The sequence below is a fragment of the Phalacrocorax aristotelis genome, chromosome 2, assembly GCF_949628215.1.
Source record: "Phalacrocorax aristotelis chromosome 2, bGulAri2.1, whole genome shotgun sequence".
Lineage (NCBI taxonomy): Eukaryota > Metazoa > Chordata > Aves > Suliformes > Phalacrocoracidae > Phalacrocorax > Phalacrocorax aristotelis.
The window spans coordinates 77,845,317-77,856,827 of record NC_134277.1 but is presented as its reverse complement, the minus strand read 5'-3'; the positions used below and the strand labels follow the sequence as shown (position 1 = coordinate 77,856,827).

At 44.5% G+C, this 11,511-nt stretch overlaps 1 protein-coding gene across 2 annotated transcripts in view; it reads left to right on the top strand.

The window, feature by feature from the left end:
* Window positions 1-9,101: 9,101 nt before the first annotated feature.
* Window positions 9,102-11,511, top strand: part of CDH20 (cadherin 20) — a 118,973-nt gene continuing 116,563 nt past the window's right edge. The window contains exon 1 of one of the 2 annotated variants that reach the window (XM_075084216.1): window positions 9,102-9,187. The gene's annotated coding sequence lies outside the window, so the exon portion shown is untranslated. The remainder of the gene's footprint in view (window positions 9,188-11,511) is intronic. The other variant, XM_075084215.1, reaches the window with a different exon arrangement.

Below are 11,511 nucleotides of genomic sequence, written 5' to 3'. Positions count from 1 at the left end.
GGCATTTTTTCATTTTCATTCCCTGACGCCTTGATCCCTGAGTTAAAGAAGAAAACCTATATTGGTTTTGTTGCAGGTATTCAATGATACTAAAATATGAATGTATAAAAAAGGCTCAACTGTGTACAAATTCTCTGGGGAAAATGTTTGTTGACATCAACAAGATTTTTTGCTTGAGTAAGGTCCAGAGGATTTGGTCTGATAGGTGTCTTGAGGTTTTCTGCCTGAATTGTGCTGCGATGACAGCTACAGTGACAGCAGTAGTGGATCAGACTTTTTTTTTTTTAAGCCTGTAAACCCAGCTGACACATGGGCATACTGGAAAACCCACTTCTTAGGCTGGGCAGGTACATTTATGTATGCAAAACAAAGTTTCCATTGCCTTTAAGCATGTAAATTTGCCTCTTATGTGTCTGCTTGTGGACACATGCCTCAGAATTAGCTAACGTGCCCTGAACACAGATTTTTACTATGTTCCAGAGAAAGTAATGTCTTCAAAGAAAAATAAAGAAGAGACTTTTTGGTGACTTTGCTCTTATTCTATCTATTCTAGGAAAACTAGGAAAAAGGAAGACATATTCCATTTATGAAAAGCTGCTTCAACCAGCTCAGCAATCAAGTTAGAGGCACCTCAACAACTGGCTTTGTCATTTTTCATACATTTCTATATTTTATGTACTGCACTGATATGGAGCTTTTCTTCGAGAGTTTTCTTTTGAATCGCTAAATAGTTGAACAGACTGTCACTAGAAAATGCTTTGGAACTTTTATGAGCATACTTTTATTGTAAATATTCATTTACAGTGGAGCTATTTCAGTACCAGAGCTTAAGAAACAGTGCCATGAAGATGCGTAGCTACAATAACCTATAATTTGTGGGGTTTATTTAGTAAAATTCTCAGTCACAGATGGCAAATTTTAGTCAGAATTAATAAACATAAGAGTATGTTGATTTGCAGTATTATTTTGACTTGTTTGCCTCTTCTGTGTATCCATAACATCTTTCAAAACCTTAAGCTTTATCACTGTCTTTTAGAAAGCACGTAATTATGGTACAAAATTTTTTTTTTCTCAGTGCATTTCCAGCTAATATGTAAATAACTGTTTTCCTGCTTAACTTGTCTCCCTCCTTGAAGACAGGAATAGCATGCCAGAAGACCGTGAAAGTTACTGTGATTAAATGTGCTGCCCCAGACCCGGATGCACAGCTCCGGTCTGTCTTTGGGCTCCATGTATGCCAAATAAAGCTGTGCTCTGGCATGGTGCGTTTGAAACCATTGCCTAAATTTTGCTTTAGGGGGACATATCGGTCTGTTCCTGGGGGTGGCCCCACCCTGCAGTCCTGCTTACTGCAACGGGACTCCACAGCTCTGCCTCTCTCTGCACCATGCCTGTCTCTGAGCTAGCAGGGATGCACGAGCCCATCTGCTTCCCTGTGCAGAGGGGTGAGCTCGAGGCCCAAGGCAATAACTGGGGTCTTTGGCTTTCTATACCGCGAGCTTCCCCTTTTCATTAGGCTTGAGATGGTGACTGAAATTTATTAGCCTAAACCGGACTGGGACTGATGAGATTTACAGTGATATATAGAAGAAACACCGTGTTGGAGAAAAGGGATGAAAAATTGAAATGATGAAGTTGTATTGGTAGTTTGTTGAGGTAATTGAAATGCCTTGTTATGTTGTATTGTGATGGGTTCAAATAAAATATAGGTGCAATTTGTCTAGATCATGCCTGTAGCACACTACAAAATAGATTCCTCTCTTCTAGTGTTAAGGACACATTCAATTTTTGCCTGTCAGTGGGGATTGTGAAGGGGTGAGATGAGACTAAAACTTCTCCTTACTGACATAGTTGACAGTTTGGCATTGTTCACGCTACGCTGCTTACAGCAGGTCAGGTTCTTCAAACCACCCAGGGGCATTTCTGCAGAGAAGTCCAATGCACCCATTTTTGTCCCCCAGTGATCTCCCGTGCTCTGTTGCCTGCTCAGAGAAAACTGACCAGCTCTGGTGCAGAGCTTTGCCCTCAGAGCCACCGCTGAGGCTCCAGGGGCGCTGAGGGATGCCTGCACTCTTCACCGAAGTGTATCCATGCTGTGAGACCATTTGCTCTCGGCCAGGCAGGACTTGCAGGCTCGGGAGATCCCTGAGCTCTTTGCCTCTGGCCCTCAGCAGAACCAAAGTCCAGAAGCAACACACATGAAGAACAGGGAAGAAGCACAGTTAATGAGATCCCTGTAAACTGTAACAAAATTACTTAGAGGTTGTTATGTAGATTTCAAGAAGAAAAAGATGCTATGTTTCTCCAGAAATGAGGTGGATTTCTGAAGCTCAAGCCAAGTACCCACTGAAAATCCTAAATCTTAGCTGAGTCAGGACAAGAGACTGAGGACCCTGTCTGGCTGATTTTTCATTTATTCCCTATTTAGTCCTAAAGTCCACTCAGAAGATGCAGACTCCAAGCCATTCCCTGCAACAGCAGTGATCTCAAGGAGGAAGCAAATATAAGGCTGCTAAATCTCCTGCTAACTCTTTTTGTTACCTGTGGAAGTAGGACACAGGAGGGACAGGGTATGCCTACCGCAAGTCCAAGGGGTGTAACTGCTTTCTAGCAAAATGCTTCCAGTGCAGCTTAATACCCTGTGGCTGAAAATTGCTTTCCATAAACTTCCTCCACAGTTGTAGGCTGCTGTTTGATTATTTCAAGTGGTCAGGAGAAGATTTTGCCTAAGTGTATTCCCAATACAGTAGTGAAAACATGTCAGACACTATTAATAATGCAGAGGAGTAACCAGGTTCCTGGATAGGTATTTTATAATTACATAAGTAGCAGCACTGTAACAGTCAAGGGTGATCTAAGGCTGTAACAGAAGCTAAGTTTGTGAGGGGAAATAACATCTTTTATGAAGCCAGCTTGAGTACCTAGGGGAAAAAACAGACCAGCTTTTGCTCTGAGAAGGGCTTGTGTGCCTGATCCATCTTTCCATTCTAATCAGTTGGTCTAATAAAAAATATTGCCTGTGTCAACAAACCTTGCCTTGCAAATATATGTGACTTGAATCAATAAACAGATCTTCTTTGCACAATAGATAATCATATGATAATTCACTGCCAGAGAGTTTATGTCAGTAGTGACATGTAGGCTGCATACAAGATCTTTTTTAATACAACCATATTACATGTATTTTGAAAAATACTTTGTGTTTGAAAAAAAAAAAAGTAATTTTATTGCTATGAATGGAACCTGTAATGTGCTTGTGCGATGGAATTCATCTTTCTCTCTCGCTGTAGTATCTTTCTCTCTTTCTCCATAAAGCCCTTCATTCTTTGCTTTGTGCTGAGGGTACGTATTGACTGTGCAGAATCACTGTAGCTAGCTGTAAATGATGTGTTCAAAGAAAAATCACTGCCCAGTTCCCATAGAGAGAACACGAACTGTGCTGGGCAATCAGAGGTATGCTGCGTTTTGTACTGTGATATTCAGTGCAATCAGGAAATCGGTGGAATCAGCCCAAGCACAGACGTCACTGACTTAAGTTCTGACAGTAGAAGCCTGTCCCTTTTAATATTCACACAGAGAGACCTGAGGTGTTTTCCCTTCTTCACCTTATTCCTTTTCCATTAGCCCATGTCATCATGCATGGGGAGAAGACAGTCCTTCATTACCTACAGTTCTCTCGCTGCAGACAAGGGTGTAGCTAGCAATTGGACAATTGCTTGTATACCAGCCATCATGCTACCTGCGGTTTGTCCATAGCACACGCACCATACCCTGTGGTAGGTATACCACAGCGAATGATTCGCTCCTTTTGCCCCACTGGTGAAGTTAGAGATATTTAGAAGTGTTTTATAAGTGGCCGGAAGAGCAGAAAAGCTGCTCATCAGCATTCCATAAGAAACGTTGTTGGTGAAAAATTTTTAAATGCAAATAAAATTGTAATAATACTGTTGTGCATGCTTTGCATTTGGAAATTCCACATGCCGTGTGATAAAAGTAAGCAAACTGAAATGGTACAGTCAGGGAGAGGCCAGGACGAGGCCAAGGTGCCACAGCAATTCCTTGGCACTCCCTCTGAGACTTTCAGCCATGCAAGCCTCATCGTGCCCTCTGTCTGGGGTGAGATTTTCAGAAGTGGGTAGGACTCCGTGAACCTTTTTGCTGCTGTCTTGAAACCGAATCAGGTTTCAAACTAACCTAATAAAGTCCAGAGCTTTAAAGTAGACTCTTACCCTTGGGATTCCCTGACGCTGCTGTGGAGTTTTAAAGCCTCAGTGTGAAGGAAAAGCTAATGCAACTGTCAGCAGGAGAAAAGGCACCGTTTTCCTCAGCGGCTCCAGACAAATGGGGGCAGCAAATTACTCTCCTGAAGATACTGCTGGAGTAGACCATGGTGATGGTCTTTTTGAAAAGGGCAGAAATAGAAGTCCATGCTCAGTTCAGTCTTTTCCTTAAGGACAGCCATTGAGAAAGATGCTGCCAAATCCTACGTCCCTTCAAAGAGGCAATAGACTAAAACAAGACTGAGAATTAGGTTTAAGAAGAGGTGTAAGAGACAAACAAAGGCTTTATTTAAAAGAGCAGGAGATGGTCCACAACAAGGCTATGCTGACAAATGGCCAGTAGGTTCAAATATATGTTTGAATAAGGTTTTCTTTAACTAAGGTAGAAGAAAAGGTGCTAAGAAGAAAGCCGTGTTGGATTGGCCTTCCCCTACCCTACCAAAGCAACATAGAAGATAACTCGCTGTATGAAGTGACTGAGTAACGCACAACAAGGAAGGAAGCAGAGCAAAGGCACACAGTTCTGTGGGATGGGACCTTTTAAAAGTTTGCCTGGCAGTGGTAAGCTCAGGCAACCCCCTGAAAAAGATGAAGACTCAGGCCCTAGTCCTGAGCTAGGCCTGGGGACTCATCACTGGCTACCTGCAAGAAAGGAAGAGTGGAGGCAAAAAGAAAGGCATGTGACTGAGAAGGTGGTGTCTTGGAGCCTGTTGATTGACACGTTCCAAGGTACATCCATATACACGTCTTTGCTTCTGCTGTGCTGTTACATTTTAAGTTCTTCACTGGCTTTTGTGCACACACGGACTTTTTAAACAGAGCGTGGAGCATTCAGGAGTTTCGGCATTGTAGCATGTGACATTTTGGGCTTTCTTGGATACAGGTAGAGCCAGTGTTCTTGCCTGTGGACACGACAACTTGAAAGCTATTCCTGTTCCTCATTTAGTAAGATTGTACAAAGGTGGATGTGATTTTATGACCGCACATATTCCTTTCACCATTCTTGTTGTTATCTATGCATTGTTTTTATATGTCACTTCTTCAGCAATGTGCAGTTTTGTTTTATTGCTTTGGAAAATTCTTCCTTCTGGGTGATGGCCTCATTTTATCATTTGGGATATGGAATTCTTTTTAATTAATATTCACCTTTTCCCTTTCTCAAATAGACTCTAGCACCCTTAAAAATCGTTGCATTTGTGATTTATTGTACAATAAAAAACAAAGCAGTTTAGATCATGATTAACTGCAAAAGCAAATCAATGGCTAAAGGAGCACCCAGTATTTGAAAAAGCCATGAAGGTGCTACAAAATCTACATCGTATCAATTCCTCTATCACTTCAGCGTGCAAGTATCCAGTTGTAGTATTTGTAAAGAACGAGCCTTTCCTGTTAGCCAGCTGTAAAGTGATACCACAACACAGCCCACATCTGCAAAATCCAAAAACTTGGTTTTTGTCAGAAGAATCACGAACAAAGCCGGATAAAGTGAGGCAGGGGTATGAGACAGAAACACAAAAGCTGCTGTATGACATGAAATGACAACACAAAAGTGGAGAATTGTTGTTTTTCAGCTTTCTCCTCTCATTCCTTCACCTCTGTCATTTAGGTAACTTGTAACTCGTTCCTCGTTTCAGTCCTGCAAGACAGAGAACTATATGAACACATAAGCAATATCCATATATAATGCTGCTTCTTCCAAGTTTTCCTTGTAGGGCAACAGTGTAAATAGCTTGCAGCATACAAAATTCTCTTGTTCAAACAGTGATAGCAAAATGTTTCTTTCATCTCTCGGAAAGCCTCTAAATTTTACAACTACTCAGCATGCAGCATTGTTTAGTAGTTTTTACTCTGTTTTGCATGGGTTTAGCATTATGTATGGGGATGGTGGCAGGGAGAACATCAAGTGCTGGCGAGGAAAGTTTCAGTCCTTTCATGTAAGGAGATTTAATTACAAATGTGCTTAACAAAATGCACTATATTAAAGAACTGATTTTTATGGTTCATGTAAGGTTTGAGAGTTAGGGTCAGTTTCTTTGATTTAAAATCGTAATTTTATTTTTTGTTTTTGAGGAAGGAGGTGAGATAGATCTTCACCCACCTGTTCTGTACATTATATGTGCATTCTGTATGCGGACGTTTGAAACCTTCCCTCATTTTTCCTGAAAAAGCCTGGTGGTTGAAACCATGTAATGTTTAGACAGGTGAGTTGACGGACACGTTCTTTACAATGTACTCTCAACTCTTGATTTCAGAGGCTCATGAGAGCACTCTTCAGATCGCATGATTCAGCCCTGTACTAAGGGGGGGAGCATGAGACATTCAGTGAAAATGTAAGTTCCTCCTATTTTACTGTACACCACATAACAGCTCTTAGAAAAGATAAGTCACAGGTACATTACTGAAACGTGTCCCTGTGCAGGAAGACAACACACGAGGCAGAAATTAGAGTATGCAGCCACATCTGCTTTAGTAAACACAGTGTCTGGATAACCCGTTCAGCTGTATTTGCGGAACTGAGGAGCTCGTGTATTACACGTGTGGATTTTTTCTGGTGCTGACTCTGTATATGATAGAATTCTCTTGGAGTTTCTGTGTCATATATGAGTGCTGCATTACGTACTATATATTAAACCTAAATTATAACCTTAAACAATAGAGAGTATCTGCATTTTATTTTCATGGTGCTGTGGTACATGCAATAACCAAAGAGCATCCACTGCAGCCGCCATTCCCTTACAGCTGTCATATGTATTTTATTCTAATTTTTTTCCCCTTACTGCAGTCCAACTTGGGGGAAAAAGCCGAACTCGCAGACTACATTCAAACTGAGATGCAAATTTTTCAAGTGGCATCCATTTAGCCTTTTAAATTATAATCGGACCTATTCTGAGTATGCTATATTGCAGCAGAGAAATAGAGATGTTTGTATATGCTGCAAGAAGCGAGTATTGTGAATAAAATCCTAGTCTGGAAAAAATCACACATTGACTCAACAACCAGCTCAATTCTAGCAGGAGGTCATTGCTCTTGTAATCACACTCCCAGCAGTAATGATGTACCAATAACTTTCCAGGATGTTATTACAAGTATTCTGTCCTAATATTGGGGAAAAGTGGTGCCGAGGGGCGTGTTTTGCCTTATGATCAGAAGCGCACTGAATCTCTGACCCTGACTGGTGATGCTGGCAAGAGCCATTTCTGCCTCCTTGGACAGTTATGCTAAAAATATTCAGTCAGCCTGAGGAGCCCAAAGATGAACGTGCAGTAGAGGGAACTGGGAGAACATCATCTTGCTTCCCAACATATTAGGGTATTCATTTATCATAGCTGTAATCCATCATTTGTTTTGGGCCCCTTGCCAGCATGCAAACTTCCAACAACTTCTCTCCAGAGATTTGACTGCCCTTTTTCTTTTGCAATGCTGAAATGACCATGTTATGATCAATATGAAAAATGTGGGTCCAGAAAACTAGCCAGTGTGACCTTAGTTCTGCAAATAACCATTAATGCAAATCTGGAGAGAAAAAAATACCCAAATTTTGACTGTATGATCTGAATCTTCATCTCAAGATCTAATTGTTGAGGGACTGGCAGCATCCCAAGGCATTGATAATGAGATTTAGAGTCTCCTACTGGCAGTCGCTGGCTTGGCCACAGACTGCTGGGGCGCAGCTCTGCTCTGAGCTTAGTGGAGTTGCTTGAGATTTACCAATTTAGCTGAACGGGGAACGGGCTCTGCGCTGGCAGCAAAAATAAGTTATTACTACAGGGAGCTATTACAGAGGTAATAACCTCCTTCTACCCAAGCGGACAGGTTTCCCTATCTCTTTCACACTTACGTGTCGTCAAAGTTGGTACCAGTTTGCTGCCTTCCCACACGGTGCAGTAAGACGAAGGCTAGCACAGGGACGGTGTAAGAAATGTCTGCCCTCCTGGTTACTTCAGGCTGAGATTGAGGCAAACTGGCAGGCAGAGAGGATGGCTTGTCCTGCTGCTGCCTTTGCTGCTGTCGTTCTGTGGGTAGGGAGTATTTCAGCAAGTCTGGAAGCTTTTATGAACACTAAAGTGATCTTTAAAAGTGGATGTAAAGCCCCTTTATTATTTGGTTGTTTTTCAAAAGTCTTCAACAAACCCTCCAGGAAACTGTACTGTTTACCCTCATAAAAGTAGCTCTGACATTAGTCTCAGGATGTTTATTAACTAAAATTGAGCCTTCTGAAGAAATTCAGCTTTCATCTCCGCACCCTTTTTGTTAAGTAAAGCGACGCTTCGTCTCCCCAGGGTTACTTTTCTTCTCCTCAGCAGCCCATTTTCCCACAGCCCGCGTGGTGCCTTTTGGAATCCTCCCGAGAGGTAGAAAGCCCCGCGGAGGGGACGCACGGGCGGGGACCTGCGTGGGGCCGGGGGGCAGCAGCTGGGGGGGGTTCCGGGGGAAGGGGGTCCGGGGAGGGGGAGGTCGGGGGAGGAGGGCGCAGCTCCCCGGCTCCAGTCGCCTCCCGCAGGTCCCCGAGGTAGCGTTAGACCCGCCGCGGGATTGACGGGCACCGGAGCCGGGGGCAGCTCCGGGGAGCGGGGCGGCCGCGGGGCTCCCTCCTCCTCCTCCTCCTCCTCCGCCCGCCGCGCAGCCCCGGCGGCGTTGCCCCCCCCCCCATCCCCCATCTCCCTCCCACCCCCCTCCCCAGCCTCCCCCCGCAGCCGGAGCCGGAGCCGGAGCCGGAGCCGGAGCCGGAGCCGGAGCAGGAGGAGCCGGGGCCGGAGCCGGGGCCGGCGGGGAGCGGCGCGAAGGCGGCCGGCGCGGCCCCTGCGGGAGGAGCGGCGGGGGGGGCGCGGCGATGTGAGGGGCGCAGCCGGCGGAGGAGGGAAGTCCCAGCGCCAGGAAGGCAGCCGGCAGCTCCTCCACACGGCAAGGTAACCCGTCCTAGCCTTCGGGGACTTTTTCTTCTGCTTCTTTCTTTTTTCCCCTCCCTTTCCCCCTTTTTTCTTTTCTCTTGTCTTTTTATTTTTCGTTTCTTTTATTTCTTTTTTCTTTCCCCCTTTTCTCTTCATTTTTCTTGCTCTTTCTTCTTTTCTTTTTCTTCTTCCCCCCCGCCCCCCCTTTTTTTTCTTTGTTTTTGTTCTTTTTTTGTTGTTGTCGTTTATTCCTTCTTTCCCCGGCCGCCTAGCTGCCCAGCCGCAAGCAGCGGGCGAGGAGGGACGGAGCAAGCCCCACACCAGCTCGCTCTGGAGTTTGCCGGGGACAGTCTTCCCCCCCCTCCCCGCAGGTGCCCTGCCGCCCGGGCCGGGGGTCTCCGGGGGGCACCGGTCGCCGCCGGGCCCCGGGAGCGGGTCGCAGAGACGGGGCGGGGGCAGGGGGAGCGGCTCCCTCCAACTTTCGCGGGGCGGAGGCGGCGGGGAGCCTCCGCGGGGGCTTTCTGCGGGAAACCTGTAGAAAAAGGTGTGCGTGTGTGTGTGTGCGGGAGCGGGGTGCTGCGCAGCAGGAGCTGGGAGCTGTCCCCCCCCGCCCTCGCCCCCTCGCCTCGCCGGGCTCCCGCCGAGAGAAGCCCCCCCCCCCCCCCGCTCCCGCCGGGGGTCCGGGGGCTCGGGGGCTCGGCGGGAGCTGCGTGGAGGGGCTGCGGGGGGGGCCACAAATGGTAAAAGATACGGAAGGAAGAGACCCAGTGGCTGGGACATAAATCAGGCAGAATATATGGGGAGTTGATGAGAATAGGTCTTTTCACCCTTAAAAAAAAATAGCCACTTTGGAAAGAGAAAAAGGAGGCTGATTATTGGCATCCAGCTCTGAAACCCAGGCAGCTGATGCTGAGGGGAGCCAAAGGGAGCAGTTCTTCTTGGTTTAAAAACAGCAAGACAGTCTCTGCCAAAGATTGCTGTAAACACTGAATAAAGATTTCATTGTGGCTTGGTGTGACTGGAATAATTAGGCAGTTAATTGTTCATTCTGATCTTAAAGTGCAGTAATCAGTAGTGCACAGTAAGAAAAATACGGGGGAAGGGGAGGAAAAATAGCAATAGGAAAATGTATCACTTTTTCATTTTCCGCAGGTTTTTGTTTTTTGGTTTGGTTGGGTTTGTTTTTTTTTTTTTTGTGAGACTGGGAGCACGTGGGTCCCGGTCTGTTTAGATAGAGAACACCTTTGTAAAGCTGGGGTGTAATTGTGCTTTTTGCTGCCACTGTGTCAACATCATTTCAGGCTGGACAAATCAAATTATGAGACTTAAAGAAATCCTATTTTATGGAAATGAAATCTGAAGATGCCTGGAGAATGAACATCTTAACTAGATTGACTAATACCAATTAATGCATTTTACTTATGTGTGCACTTTATTGCCAACTCAGCAGGGATGAAAGCTAATGGTGCCAGCTTTTGTGCTGCTCTAAGACATTTTTCAAGCAGGCACACAAGGTTTTAATGGTAAACTGTTTCGAGTTTTTAACACTGTGATTGTGTCCCTGTTCAACTCGAGTTCCTTGCAGCGGTGACTCTTTCATGGTAATCTAATGAAATGATCTCTTGTTACACTGTGTTAGCTATTCCTTGTGACACAGCAGGAAAATACAACCTGTGTGTATTTGTACCGGAGGTGGTTATAAGTTGTCGAGCACGATGCACTTACAAGCAATAGCATATGACTTACTGATATTAACTGGAAGATGGCACCACAGGCAAAAAATGTTTTTCTTTCCTATGTAGCATGTTTTCCCATATACATACATTTGTGATAAAGAAGCGTAATAATGGATTAATTATCAGAAAGGGTGGAAGAATGTTATGTTTAAAACCAAGGAAGCTTACAAAGAAGTCCATAGTCATTTGAGCAAAATAAAAGAATTACTCAGAGTCTAGCTGTAAAGGAAGCAGGCTTATCCTTCATATAATTTCCTTGACTTTAGAGTAGTTATACTCTTGGAGACATCCATGTAGCCTGCCCGCCCATCATAAATAAATGGAGAAATGTGCTGGAATTGGGCAAGGTTTAAAAAGAAATTCAGTTAAGTATAATTCTTCTGTCACTGCACATGCAGAAAGCTAGGAGCTACCTGTGTAGAAAAAAAAAAAAAAAAAAAAAACAAAAAAGGAGCTTTCATTCGACACTGAAAAGTAAAGCAGTTTGTTTTATTTTGTTGAAGTTGAGTTTGTCAAAGGTTCTGACCTGCACTTTGTGACATTTTTGTGGAAAGACAAGTGGAGAAAACACGAGGCATGTTGTCTATCTAACAGTATAAAGCTAAT